Source organism: Crocodylus porosus, unplaced genomic scaffold (genome assembly GCF_001723895.1).
Source record: "Crocodylus porosus isolate Cpor-Errol unplaced genomic scaffold, CroPor_comp1, whole genome shotgun sequence".
NCBI lineage: Eukaryota > Metazoa > Chordata > Crocodylia > Crocodylidae > Crocodylus > Crocodylus porosus.
This window is the reverse complement of record NW_017728948.1, coordinates 35,852,963-35,868,229: the sequence shown is the minus strand read 5'-3', so window position 1 is coordinate 35,868,229 and position 15,267 is coordinate 35,852,963.

Genomic DNA, 15,267 nt, shown 5'->3' with positions numbered 1-15,267 from the left:
TCAATAGAAAAGACAATTTGATTTACACTATTGAGAATGCTTGAAAGAAGCTGAACAGAGGGTATAAAAATCTGTAAAAGAAGCAGCAGTGTGTGTGCTGACACCACCTGCTTTCTTCTCGAGAGGCTGAAGGAGGCAGATCATCTCCCTTCAAGGACTGTGCTGATAACTTTAACCTGTCAGCTTTGCAACCTGAGTGCCTTGGACTCCCAGCTCTCTATCTCTTCTCTTCCTAAGGATAGATTTCTGAACCTGAACTGCATTAGTTAAGCTTGAGCTAAGTTTCCCCAAATACTTAGTGAAACCAGGGTAATACTGTAACTGTTTGTGTTTGTTTTTCCTTTGCATGTCTATTACTACCAGTGTCAATATATATTTCATATACTTAGCAATAAATAACTTTTATAGTCAAACTGGTGGTAGCTGGGTATATTTTTCCTTCTCTACTTCTCCCTCCCCACTTGCTGTGCAGCACTTCTTTTACCTAAGCTAAAGATCCCTGTGAAGCCCAGAAATACTGTGGGGTCTGCTCATCAAGAGGCTAAAAGATTGGGATGTGCTGAGTTTGAAACACATAAAGGGATCAGCTTGTACAGGCTGATTGACCCAGTTTGGCTCAGACATGCCCTAATGAACTGAATGCTGGCCAATGAGGGTGTCATCTGGACACCCAGCCAGATTCACAGGTATTGTATTTAACTGTGTGCTTGTGTCTGACTGTAGTTATTGTTGCTCTGATGAACTGATTCTTGGCATATGAGAGTGTCAGTCTGTCCATGATGATCAACCCGGCCAGGTCAGGTGTGTCACATTAATCTGTGTGTGTTTATGTGTATGACTGATTTGGGGACTGGAGGAACCCAGCCCACTGAAACTGAGTCCTGCAAGATAGTTCCATTGGGGGTAAGGGTTGCAGAAGGGAGAGATACAACTCTGTATAGAAACGCAAGTAACACAAGCAGCACATAGAAAGAATTACCAAGACCCTAGCCCTAATAAATAAGCATACCCCAAAGTAGCGGGCAAATTTGGTAACACAAGAAAATCCCAGGATATCATTCTCCCCTTGTACTCAGCCTTAGTGAAGCTGAAGCTGGAGTACTGTGTCCACTTTGGGGCTTCACAATTCAAAAAAGATGTGGAGAAGCTTGAGAGAGTCCAGAGAAGAGCCACATGCATGATCAGAGATCAGGAAAACAGACCTTATGACAACAGGCTGAGAGCCATGGGGCTCTTTAGCCTGGAAAAGTGCATGCTCAGGGGTGATCTGATGGCCACCTATAAGTTTATCAGGGGTAACCACCAGTATCTGGGGGAACGTTTGTTCACCAGAGCGCCCCAAGGGATGATGAGGTCAAACGGTCATAAACTGCTGCAAGACTGTTTCAGGCTGGACATAAGGAAGAATTTTTTTACTCTCCGAGCCTCCAAGGTCTGAAACAACCTGTCATCGGAGGTGGTTCGAGCACCTACCTTCAAGAGCAAATTAGATGCTTGTCTTGCTGGGATCCTATGACCCTGCTGACTTCCTTCCCTTCGGGCAGGGGGCCGGACTCAATGATCTTCCGGGGTCCCTTCCAGCTCTAATGTCTATGAAATCTATGAAAAATCTTTTTTTTTTAAAATACAAAGATATCTTTAAAATGTTCATATGTAGAGCTTGCTTTAACTACTCAAACCTGCCACCTTTCCCCAGGACAAAGTCTCATTTATCTCCAAGTGGATTTGCCTATGTCAGAACTAAATATAGATTCCAGCCTAGTTTCAAGGCCACAAAATACTACTGAGGAATCAATCAACTTTTAACCATAAACATAATATTTGTATAAAGAATAAGCAGTGACAAAAATGTTAAGTAATCTCATAATTTTATGCACACTGGGTTCTGTGTCCTCTTCCATTTATAATAACTTTTCCTGTGTTATAGCACTGGGTTCTACTGAAATCTATTAAAATTATCAAACTAATTTCATAAAATAAGGCATATCTTTTTGGGGAAAGGTACCAGAATCCTAATGGGCTTCTTTTCCTACAAGTAAAAAGAAAAAAGTTTGAAAAATTCCTGTGTACAAGCCTTGGAAGGAAAGATGATCTGCCTTTCATCCGGCTCTCAGCTGGCATTATTGTCAAGATTATAAATGCAGTTCTCTATTTCAAACCAATTTGCCAGCAGGAAAGCTCCTCAAGAATGACATGTGGCAGCTCCTGCTGGGTCATTTGGCCCAGTAAGAAAATCAGCCACTCAAGGAAAATCTATTTATTGTTCCTTTCATCCACTTTATAAGGGTCTTCTAATAATCACAGTTTTTAGGAGGGAGTGCAAACTCCCTTGTCAAACTTTGAACTCATGGGATGTAAAAGGCAAACTTTAATATTTGGGGTTTACATTGTGATACAAAAAATGGAAGAAAACAAACAAAGAGGAAAAAAGTTAGTGGTGAAAACAAGTAAAAATGGTGCAGAGTAATCAGAATGACTGACCAGTGGAGGTTCTTGCAACTGTCCATTGGATATCCAAAATCCACTGCTTGCTTCAGATAGAATATCACCAGAGTATACCGCAAATCATTATGTTCCCACAAAGCTTCTCAGAATGGGATTTTGTTTTTTTAAGATAAGTTTCTTTATTGGCACACATCCCTGTGGTATCAAAGCACCCTCCATATGAAATAATATGCAAAGGTCCCCTGAATGTTAAAATGTTCTCTTTAGCAGAACCTCTAGGAAAGGAACTGATGCCTAACATACCTTCGGGCTCCTGAGAGGTATGATGTGTTGCATTTTGAATTACTTATACTTTGATAGTGGATGTGGATCAAGTCCAGTATATGTATGGGAAATCATAGGCTTAGATATCTACCTTAATGGTACAATATCCTCTGCCAAGAAGAAAATAATTTTTTTAAAAATGGAAACACTTGGAGTGGGGGAGGATGAAATTTAGGCATGCATTTCTGGAAAAAGAATTTCTCGAACTATTCTGTATTTGCAAATGCATGCACATTTAATTTTCAGATTCTTGTCTTGTTTTCCAAATTATCCAGCTTGCCATAAGGAGCTGTTTTCTTTCCTTTCCTTGATATGGAACGTATCCCTACCACGCCACATACTGAAGCTTCTAAAATTTGAAATTTTGGAAAGCAGGAATCTATGTCTTATCTCCAGTCCAAAGAGAGCTTCAGGCCAGTTTGTGAAACCATCCTCATCTGGAGGGGCTGGTTCAACATCCTCTAAAGATTTCCCTCAACTTGTAATGTATGAGGAGCAGCTGGTCAGTTTAGGGTGGGTTAGTAAAATGTCTTCATTTTTGTGAAGTTGGCAGTGAGTCCAAACTTTTAACATGTATCATAGAAGCAAACAAGAGCTCTTCACTTGAGTGGGTACTAACAAAATCATCAGTGAATTTCAGATGGAGGTACTGGTTATCTTTGATTTGGAACATAACCAGTTGAAGGGGTCCATTTCCAAGCCATACCATCATTAAAAAGTTGGATGTAACTGTTTCTTTTGTTACTGTTGAGGGATGAGATAACAAAAGAAAGTGTCAGAGAACTTTTGATGGGTCTGAATGAATTCAAGCCAGCAGAGCCTGTAAACTTCATTCCAAGGTATTGAAGAAACTAGCAAAGGAGATCTTTGAGCCCCGGGCAATAATATTTACAAAGTTGTGGGAGACATGGGAGGTAGTAGAGGACTGGAAAAGGGCCAACATAGCAGCCCTCTTTAAAAAAGGCAGAACAGATCTGAAACTCTATAGACCAGTTAGCTTCATATTGATACCTAGGAAGTTACTGGAGCATATCATAAGTCCGATCTTTCTTTATCCAGATGATTGCAAATAACCAAGAGCAGCCAGCATGGATTTACTATAAACAAATAGTACCAAATAAATTTGAACTTCTTCAAGAAGATAACTGCTTGGGTGAATGAACGAAATGCTGTGTGTATTCGGTATCTGGATTTCAGCAAGACTTTTGGCAGTCTTGTATCAGTTCTTATAAACAAATTGGAGAACCAAGCATAGGTGGAGGGAGAAAAAAAATGTAGGGGGGCCAAGTGCATGCACCCCGCCACCAGTGGGAAAGTCTGTGGGGGAAGGAGAAGTGCCTGGGGTGGGGAAGAAGTGGGGCTGGGACCAGGCAGAGATTGGGAGGGAGTGGAGCAGAGCCAGGATTGGGGCCAGGGCCTGCTGCATCCATGTGGCCTCCCTTTCCCCTGTACCCAGGGTTGTTTCCCAGTGCTGGTGGGCCCCACAAACCACCACCTTCCATCCCTGCACTGTCCCAGATCTGGCCCCACACTGCCCTGGGGGGCCCAGAGCTGGGGGCCAGTGAGGGGCCAGCCTCAGCTGTATCAGCAGGCTGGAACCCCTGGGACCTCTACACCCTCTCTGAGCTGTCCCCAGGAAGAGCCTGGCACAGCCTGGCAGCTCCTCCAGAGGTGCAGCATGGGGGAGCCAAAGCAGGGACATGTGCCCCCCCCAAAAAAAAAATTGCATGGGAGAAGGGTGGGCTGCAGCTGTGGGCTGGGATCAGCCCCTGCTCCATGCCTCAGTGCCTCACTGATGCAGCTTGGCTCCCTGACACCACACCCCTGGATGAGCCTGTGGGCTCCAATTGCCCCATGACCTAGCCTGGCTAGGGCCCAATTCACTGTGAATGGAGCCCCAGCCAGGATGGCTTGTAGGACAGTCAAAGCCCAGCAGCTCATCCAGGCTCATGGGCAGGAGGCTCCTGCCACTGTGTGCACCATGGGGAGCCAAGGCAAGGGGAAGTTCACCTCCCCTTGACTTCTTTGCACCACACCCCTGGACAAGATACAGGGCCCTAATTTTCTCATGACCTGGCCTGGACGGGTCATGGGACAATCCCCACAGTTCAGGAGGGTGTGGGGAAGGGTGGAATGATTCACCCTGCCCTACCCAACTCTCTCCTGCACTGTGTGGGTCTTGATCTGCCCCAATACACCCCTCTCCTGCTTACCAAGCTCAGGCAATGACAAAGAAAGGTTGAAAAAAAACTTACCTGCCTATGGCTGGGCTGGCTGTGATCACACAGGGAGTCTGAGTGTGCCCGCCTCTCCCCCACCCCAGCTACAGCAGCCTGTGGCTGGGTTGCTGTACATCCCTACCTGCTGGCCTGTGTTTGTGAGGGCTCAGCCCAGTTAGCCTCCCCCTTCCACTACCTATGGAACCAAAAGCTAGATAAAACTACTATAACATGGATAGACAACTGGCTTAATAGCTGCAAGTAAAGGAGAATTAAAAATGGATCCATGTCAGAATGGCAATAGTCCTATAAGGATCTGTCCTCGGCCTAGTGTTACTCAATGTGCTTGTTAATGATTTGGATGCTTGAATGGACCATCTACAAGTTTGCAGATGACACAAAACTGGGAAGAATTGCGAACACATTGGAGAACAGGAGAACAATTCAGAAGGATCTTGACAGGGAAGTTAAGCAGGAGCCAACAGTATAAAGTTCAATGCTGATAAATGCAAGGCAGTACACCTTGGGAAAATAATAAAAAGTACAAATACAAGTTAAGTAACAACTGGCAGGATGGTAGAAGTACAGAAAAGGATCTAGGAATATTGATGGATCATAGATTTAATCTGAGTTTTCAGTGTGAGGTAGCCACACAAAAGGCAAATGCGGATTTGGGATGCATCCATAGAAGCAGTAGGTGATAAGGGATAGTGCCTATGTATTCAGCACAGATTACACCTCATCTAGAGTATTATGTACAGTTTTGGGCTCCACATTTTTTAAAAAAACATGAAAAAGTTAGAGAGGATTCAGAGGTAAGCAACAAAAATGATAAAAGGCTTGGAAGGCAAGTCTTATGAGGCAAGTTTGAAAGAAATAACATGTTCATCTTACAGAAAAGGTGCTCTGAGGTGACATGATAGCTGTCTTCATCTATCTGAAGGGCTTCCATAAAGAAAAGGGAAAGCACCTGTTGTCTGTTGACAGAGAGTTGGACACAGGCCTATGGCTTGAAGTTGCAACAAAGTAGGATTCCACTGGATATCAGAAAAACGTCTTTATTGTTACAACAGTAAGGTAGTGGAATAGACTGCCTAAGGAAGTTATGGAGTCTCCATCACTGAAGGTGTTCCTGAAGTTGTTGGACAGCCACTGGGCAGCTATGGCTGTGTTCTGCAATGGGTATTTTCCATGCTTCCAGGCTTGCTGTCTGCCACCTGGAGCCCAGAGTGACTTCCCCATTCCTTTCCCACCACTACTACATACAGCAGGGTATTTTTTAAGCCTTGCTTAGTGGCATTGGATGTTGCCTACAGCCAGGACTGGGAATTTTGAGGGGGTATGCCAATGTTCCTGTTGGGAACATTGGTATACCTCTACCCTGGGCACCTCTACCCAGAAGTTTCTAGCAAGAGGGTCTTTCCCCCTGCTTGTGGTTAAATCACCATCTTTGAGATCAAGGAGGAATTTTACTCATGGTCAAATTGCTATGAACAGGGCCTTTTGCCTGCCATTGTAGGAGGGGGAATGGCCCTCTTCCTTTCATCTCCTCAGCACTTTTTTTTAACAACCCTTGTAACTGCAGGACATTGGTCACCTCTGCCCCATCCTTTACCTCTGGCAGGTCAGGGCAGTATGCTTTATGGTTGTGTAATTTTAGTAATAAATTAGACAAGGATTTGCTTGGGATGTTTTGGATCAGAATGATCCTACCCCAGTCACGGGGCTGGATTAGAAGATCTCTAGAAGCCTCTTATTTGTCTATGCTTCTATAAATAGCCTTGTCTCCAATAGTTGGTTTTCCCAGAAACAAATGGGTTTTGTTTATTTTTTAATAAGCAGACATACCTTATTACCTGTAGTGAGGCAGATAGATGTTATAATTGTATTCACCCACTCATAAATTTGTGCTGAATTTGTCAATAAGTGGTGAGAATTATAATCTATATACAGTTTAGGGCTGGCTATAGACTTCTCCTGAGTTGCCAGAACAGAAAAGGGCTTGTATTGGCAGACAACAATGAAATCTGCAGGTATCCAGTGATTAGCTATGTAGTCCTAGTATGTACACGTGAATCCTCCTCTAGCTGGTGTACAGTGACAATGAAGCCAAAATCCTCTAGGGTTTTCTACAAAGACCTCTCTATCACTGAACTTCAACTGTTATGCTGCTATTACTACTCTCATCTCTGAGCTGGGTATGCTGCCTGGTCTGATTTTCTGTTTCAAGTATTCAGACATTGTGTCAATTAGCCTTTGCTTCCAGTGGTTCGCCTGTTTGCCTCAGGCAGGAGTAAGGAACCCATTCTGTCTCTCTTTTAAATTTGAAGCCCATATATGAAGCGATATTAAAATAAGCCTCCCTCTGAGGTAGTGGTTACCTGTCATCCTGTCTATTGCTTTTCTGTGCCTGTACTTGACCTATGCTGTCTTTTCCTTAATGTACAACTTGACTTTGTGCCCCAGAGGAATTGTGTTAAGTAGAAATTGATGAATAGATATTGACAGTTCAGAAGCACAGGATATTGGATGCTCATGGATCTGTTTATGGGAAGCAAATCTAAAGGATTTTATGACAACAAAATTGGACACCTCACTGCCAATTCCTTGCTTGAAATAAGCATTAAATATGCTTACAAAATGAGGAATTGCTCACCAGTATATGCTGAATTTAATATCAGGCAAAACACTTTTTGACTAGCTCTGAGTGTGAAGTGAAGAATTTATCCCTCCTTCACCCAGGACCAGCAAACAGGGCAGCATACAGGGGAGTCTCAGTGGGAATTTTGCTTGGGAGTGCAATCTGTGGCTGTGTGGGGACCCTGCTTTCATAGATTTCATAGACATTAGGGCTGGAAGGGACCTCAGAAGATCATGGAGTCCAGCCCCGCACCCAAAGGGCAGGAAGTCAGCTGTGGTCATAGGATCCCAGCAAGATAAGTATCCAATTTACTCTTGAAGGTGTTCAGTGTAGGAGCTTGAACCACCTCCGATGGCAGGCTATTCCAGACCTTGAGGGCTCGGAGAGTAAAAAAATTCTTCCTTATGTCCAGCCTGAAACGGTCTTGAGTAGTTTATAATCATTAGACCTCATCTTCCCTTGGGACGCTCTGGTGAACAAATGTTCCCCCAAGTACTGGTGGTCAGCCCTCATAAACTTAAAGGTGGCCAGGAGATCACCCCTAAGCCTGCATTTTTCAAGCCTAAAGAGCCCCATGGACCTGTCATCGTAAGGTCTGTTTTTCTGACTTCTGATCATGCACGTGGCTCTTCTCTGGATTCTCTCAAGCTTCTCCACATCCTTTTTGAATTGTGGAGCCCAAAACTGGATGCAGTACTCCAGCTGCGGCCTCACCAAGGCCAAGTACAAAGGGAGAATGATGTCCAGGGATTTGCTTGAGAAGCATCTATGGATGCAAGCCAGCGTTTTGGTTGTTTTATTAGCCACAGCATTGCATTGCAGGCTCATGTTCATCTTGTGGTCAATGATGACCCCCAAGTCTCTTTCTTCCATAGTGCTGGCCAGAGTAGCACTGCCAAGTCTATAAGGATGCTGCAGGTTTTTCCTCCCAGGGTGGAGAACCCTGCATTTTTCAGTGTTAAGCACCATCAGGTTCTTGTCCGCCCATTTGCTGAGCCTGCTCAGGTCAGCCTGGATCACCTGACTGTCTTCTTGTGTGGATGCTTTGCCCCAAAGTTTGGTGTCATCGGCAAACTTGGCCTTCTTACTCACTTGCTTTAGTGCTAGTGAGTAAGAAGGCCTGCTTGGCTTGAGCTTTATGGTACAGCTTTAGTTTAGGAGACATTTTGTTAGGCTTGTTTGGAGAAGGGAGGAGATTGTGCCAGATTATGGGTGCTTATGATCAGTGCTGTAACAAAGTGAGGGAGTGATGGGGGATGGGCCTAGTAGGGCAACCGCTTTGGGTGCTGAAGTGAAGGGGTGTCAACAGGCTCTGCCCAGCTGGGACCAGGTACAGGACAGAGCTACAAGTGGTTCATTTGGGGAGGTGTGGAGACAGGGAAAAGGCGGGTCCCATCACTGCATGCACTCCCAGGCAAGTATGGGGGCTGTGTGTCCCCAGATCTGTATGTAGGGTGAGGGTGGTCTGTCACTGTGGGCTTTGCCCCAGCCATCAAACTTCATTGCTGTGGCACTGTTTGTGATTATTGGAGCTGATTGTATTGTGAGAAAAGAGGTGGGACCTAACTAAGAAAAAAGCCTAGGCTGCCAGGCCACAGAGACACAGCAGCTAATGACATCAAGATCAGAGAAAAGGCTACACTGGGGAGTGTGAGTCAGGAGTTGGCTGGGGAGTTTGCCCACCCATTTTCTTTATCTATAAGCTTGTTGAGCAGAAGCAGGTGAAAGAGGAAGACAGAATTTTTTCCAAGGCACAGCAGCAGAAGACAAAGAAGGAGCTAACAAAAAAATCAACAGGATAGCTGGAAAATATCATAATGCCATCATTTCTTCTGTCTGTACCTGTACTGGTTCTGTCCAGGCATGGCCCCTGACATCTGAGGCTTCCACCCAGATTCTGGCCTGACTTAGCAGTGACTGCCTCCTGCATATCTTTGCCAAAGATCTCCAGATGGGAGAGTACTTTCAGCATCAGAGGTTTCTTCTGGTGATTTCTCTCAGGAATCAAATAAGGGAGCTGCAGAAAGTGGATAGCCTCCAAAATATCCACAAGTAGGAGGTCTCCATTGACAAATACATAAAGAGAACTCCAGCATTGTGGAAAATGGACAACCAGAGAAAGCACTAGAAAACACAGAAGCACTAGTGAAGCCTCTCCCAGAGTACCATGTCCAGTTTACAGCCCCACACCTCAAGAAGGATGTTGACAGTTTGGAAAAGAGTCCAGCATAGAGCAACAGAAATGATCAGGGGTCTCAGAGACAAGACTTATGAGGAAAGGACTTTTTCATCTGAAGAAGAGAGGACTGAGGGAGAATTTGATAATCTTCAAATACCTGAATGGTGATTATAAATAGGATGGAGATGGGCTTTTCTTTGTGGCTATAGGGGACAGAACGAGGAGCAATGGTCTCAAGCTGCAGAAGGGGAAATTTAGGTTGGAGATTAGGACTTCTCCGATTTTGAGGGTAGTCAAACATTGGAACAGGCTGTGGTGGGCCAGTAGAGGGCTACCGGAGGCCAGTAGGGGGTTCCTGTATTGAGACACCCGCCTCACTGAGCCCACCAAAAACCAGGCTTCAGATGCTTCCCCAGGGGCACCTAACTTCTGGTCATCCCCCTTTCTGGAGCACCCCTGCAAGCCTGAGGTATCGCTGCCACCACCCAGACTCAGGCCTTTGTCTGGGCCCTGTGCCACCCAGGACACACAGGCTCTGTAGACCTTGGGATCTTGGAGTGATTCTATTAGCCTAAACCATACAAAGTGTCCTCCCTTAGTCAGATGTGCTAAGGGAGCAAGAAGGCTCGCCCAATCCCTCTCAAACATGTACAATAAGACCTGCTCTGATAGATAACTGTAATGATTAGAGAAGGAGGGCCTAGGGAAGGAATACAAACCAAAAGGAATTATGAAATAAAGCAGCCTTGAGCAAAACCATGTAAAAGGCTCATGGGCCCTTTGAGTATGAGTCTAGAACACTTAGGTATAGGTTACTGGCTACAATTCAGATAAGTTATTCACAATTCCATTCAGGGGATGATTGAGCCTGCTCTAGCAGCAGCATGGCTCACTGGCTGTGTCCCCAAAACATCTTCCTTCATCCTGGAAAGACTCCCTCAAATAGTCCTCCTGACATCATCCCCTGGACCCAATCAGGGGCAGGTGTTATTGGATGCTGTCCAATCAATTTGGAAATCATCATCACTACCTAGTGGAGTGACAGGGGCTCAAGCCCCTGCCCCCAGGTCATGAGGTCAGAGCACAGAACAATAGAGAGCTAGATCCACCTTCCTCTTACCTGGGCTAAGGCACATAGGCAGCAATTTGTTTGCTGAGCAAGTGGTTGACAGAGACTTGGGTAGAGAAAGAAAGGAGGCTGGGAGGAGGTTCTTTCACACAGGCTACCTAGAGAAGTTGTGGAATCTCCTTGAAAACTTGGAAATTTTCAAAAGCAGATTAGATAAACACTTGGGTGAGATGGTAGTCCTGAATGATCCCACCTTGGTTGGACTGCATAAACTTTTGAGGTTCCTTTTAGTCCTACATTCCTGTGATTCCTCTGATACCTATGAAAGCACAAATTATTGGCTGATGTAGAGAATGAATTAATCAAGTTCTATGGCTTTCACCTGTTTTTGTTGTTCATTTAGCTTGTTTTGTCTGGGTCACAAAGGAACTATTTATGTCTGCACTCAGACTGTAACTCCTTTCTTGAGGGCTAAATTAAAAGATAAAAATGAAATTGTTTCTGATGCTGTGTTTCTCTCCAGATTTATCTCTATATAAATTGTTCTCCTCCCTGTCCCAATATGAATCAAAATCTGCATGATTTTTCCTGATTTTAGACACAGCTCCTATGTATAAAAAAAGTAACAAAGCTCAAAGAATCATCTCTAGAAATCCTACACAATACCTATATAGGCTGAAAATTGTTCATGTATTTTTTTGTCAGAGTTCAGGAAGCTAGAAGAAAATATTTTGTATTTGAAGGACAGTTTTCAAAGAAGAAAAAGTTTAAATAGTTGATCAACCGTGTAAAACAGGAGAAACAATGTTAAGTTATTCAGGGTATACTTGAAATGTTTTGCTTCAGAAAGTGAAGCAGTCCTAGTTTTGTGAACATATGCATAGTTCAAAATATCTGACAGCTGTTGCAAACAAATAACTAGCAGCCTCAGGAGCATTTGAGAAGTGTCCAATTTTGGTATCTGTTATTCTATACTCAACTTTATAACTGGTCACACAATTGCTCACACAGGGTGCTTCTACACAAGAAGCTTATCTTTGTATTAGCATAGTTTACTGTGAAGTGAGCATATGCATCTACACATGCACATGCTTACTTCAGAAAAACCTCCCTAATCCCTAGTAAATTTGCTACCTGCTAAGCATTTTGGTGCTTGTGTAGATGCCTGACCAGAAGCTAAATCTGCTCCTTACACCACGGGGGTAGGAAATAGCTCCCTGCTCCTGGAAGCTTCCTGCTGCTGAGGTGGGCTTCATCACAGGAGTTTGGACAGGGACTATGTCCCCCTGTTCCAAGATCACAATCAGAGAGCAGGGGTTGGGAGATATTTACCTCCCAGCAGCAGTTCCACAACCACAGGGCTGTTGCTGGGAGATGCTTATCTGCCACCCTGAGTGCCATGGTCACAGGGTTTGGGTTGGGAGACCCATATCTCCAAGAAGCAGCTCCATGACCATGGTGTCCCTGCTGGGAGATGTTTATCTCCCATCCTGAGACCTGTTATAAGGACCTCCGAGCCTAAGCCCCATGATTGCAGGGCTCAGGCTGGGAGATAAGGGTCTGGACTCTGGAGCCAACTCTGGGAGCTCCCTACTGGTTGGGGGCAGGGGAGCCTGTTCCCCACAATTCCCCAGCCCCTGCCCTGCATGCCCAGGTGGGGACAATGTCCCCCTGCCCTAGTGGCAGGGAGCTTCAAGCCCCCTCTTCCTGATCACAATCATGGAGTTGGGGGTGGGAACTTGTTCCCAGCCCCCACTCTGCAATCGTGTAGTGGGCCTGGGAACAGGCTGTGAACAAGCTCCCCATACTCAGTCATGGAGCAGGGGTTGGGGACCTCCCTGCAGTGGGACAGTTCCCAGCTTAGAGTTGACTGAGACCTGCCCCTGACTAGGACAGTTCCCAGCCAGCCCCAAGCTGCACAGGGAATCACAGTGGAAATGCCTTGCTGGACTTGGTCTTTGCCACAGACAATGACCTGGAGAGGGATCTGTGGGTGCTTGACTACCTAGGCATTAGTGACCATCATCTGCTGGAATTTACTAACCAGCACAGGGTGGTGAAAGCAAGCAGTAAGGCAAAAGTCCTTGACTTCAGGAGGGCTGACTTCAATGAGCTAAGGAGATTAGTAAGAGAGACATTTGGGACTCAGAGCCTCAATGACATGGGAGTCCAGGATGGGTGGTTTTTCCAATGCAGGTGGTCCTTCAAGCTCGAAGGGAGTCAGTCCCAACATGAACCAAAGGGGGCAAGAGTGCTAAAAAGCCTCCTTGGCTCAGTAAAGTCATCCAGGAGGGCCTGAGGGCAAAAAAAGTGGCATACAATCAGTGGAAGCAAGGGGCTATCACCGAGGATTACACCTCCATTGCTCGTGACTGCAGGGAGGCAGTTAGGAAGACCAAAGGAGAGACGGAACTAGGGCTGGTGACCAGAATTAAGGATAACAAAAAGTCCTTTTTCAAATACATAGGGAGTAAGAAGAAGGCACCAGGTAACATGGGGCCCCTACAAGACAGGCTTGGCAATCTGGTGAGTGCAGAAAAGGAAAAAGCTGATATCTTCAACGAGTTCTTTGTCTCCATATTTCTGAGCAGGGACCAGGACAATTGCCCCCTAGGATTATGGACAGGCTCAGGGGACATGCCTAGGGTAAGGGATGATCTAGTTAGGGAACTTCTGAAGGGGCTGGTCATGTTTAAATCAGCAGATCTGGATGCTCTTCATCTGAGGGTACTGAGGGAATTGGTGGAGGTCATATCAAGGCCCCTGGCATGGCTGCTCTGGCCAGGTCCCAGAGGACTGGAAAAGGGCCAATGTGGTCTCCATTTACAAGAAGGGGAGAAAGGAGGATGAAGGTAACTATAGGCCACTTGGTCTCACCTCAGTCCTTGGGAAGACCTTTGAGAAACTGTCAAGGAGCACAACTGCAGGAGCCCAGCATGGGAGTTAATGCTCAAAGGCAACCAACATGGGTTCATCGCAGGCAGATCCTGCCTGACCTGCCTGCCTGGTCTTTTCTTTTAAGAGCAAGTCACAAAGTCCTTGGATGCAGACGTTGGACTTCAAGAAGGTCCTGGACTTCAAGAAGGTCTTTGACAAGAAGGTCTTTGTCAAGGTCTTTGACACTGTTTCTCACCTCATGTTCATAAAAAACCTAGGCAACTGCAACACTGATGCCTACACAGTCATATGGGTGTAAAATTGGCTTAATGGCCACACCCAGAGAGTAGTGGTGAATGGGTTGTTTTCAACCTGGAGGGATGTGGGCAATGGTGTTCCCTAAGTCTTGGTCCTCAGGCCTGTACTATTCAACATCTTTATCAGCGACTTGGAGGTGGGTGTGGAATGTACGCAGTCCAGATTCACTGATGACACAAAGATGTGGAGAGAAGTGGGCACACTGGAGGGGAAGAACAGAATCCAACTTGATCTAGACAGGTTACAGAGCTGGGTGGATGAGAATAGAATGGAATTCAATGCAGAAAAGTACAAGGTGCTGCATCTAGGGAGAAGGAACCTGTAACATACCTATAGGCTGGGGAACACCCTTCTCAACAACACGGTGTCTAAAAGGGATCTTGGAGTCATTGTTGACTCCGGGATGGACATGAGCCGCCAATGCAAGGAAGCAGTCAGTAAGACTAACCGCACCTTGCCGAGCATCTACAGATGCATCACAAGGAGGTCCAGGGAGGTGATCCTTCCCCGCTATGCGGTGCTGGTCAGGCCGCAGTAGGAGTACTGCATCCAGTTCAAGAGGGATATGGCTAACCTTGAGAGGGTCCAGAGGAGGGCCATTGGCATGGTCATGGGGCAGCAGGCCAGGCCACATGAAGATAGACTAAAGGGCCTGAATCTATTCAGCCTCCACAAGAGAAGACTGAGAAGGAATCTAGCGGCCATCTATAAACTCACTGGAAGGACCAGCGGAAAATAGGTGAGCCTCTGTTCCCCCAGGCACCACCTGGGATAACAAGGAATAACAGCCACAAATTGATTAACAGTAGGTTCAGGCTTGATATCAGGAGGCATTACATTATGGTTTGGGCTGCCAGGCTCTGGAATGGGCTCCCAAGGGAGGTGGCACTCTCCCCTAACTTAGGGGTCTTCAAGAGGAGGTTGGATAGCTATCTGGCTGGGGTATTATGATTCCAGCACTTGTTCCTGCCCAGGGCAGCAGGTCTGACTTGATGATCTGTTCAGGTCCCTTACAACCCTAGAAACTATGAAACTATGCAACCTGGAGGTGTCTGGGGACTGTTCCATTTTGTGCTGTCCCCAGCCAGTACCAGGCTGCACATGCAAACTTCCTCAGGCAGCCTGGGACTGGCCAGGAACTGTCCCAGTCAGAGACAGGTCCCAGCCCCATGCTCCAATTGGGTGATCAAGGCAC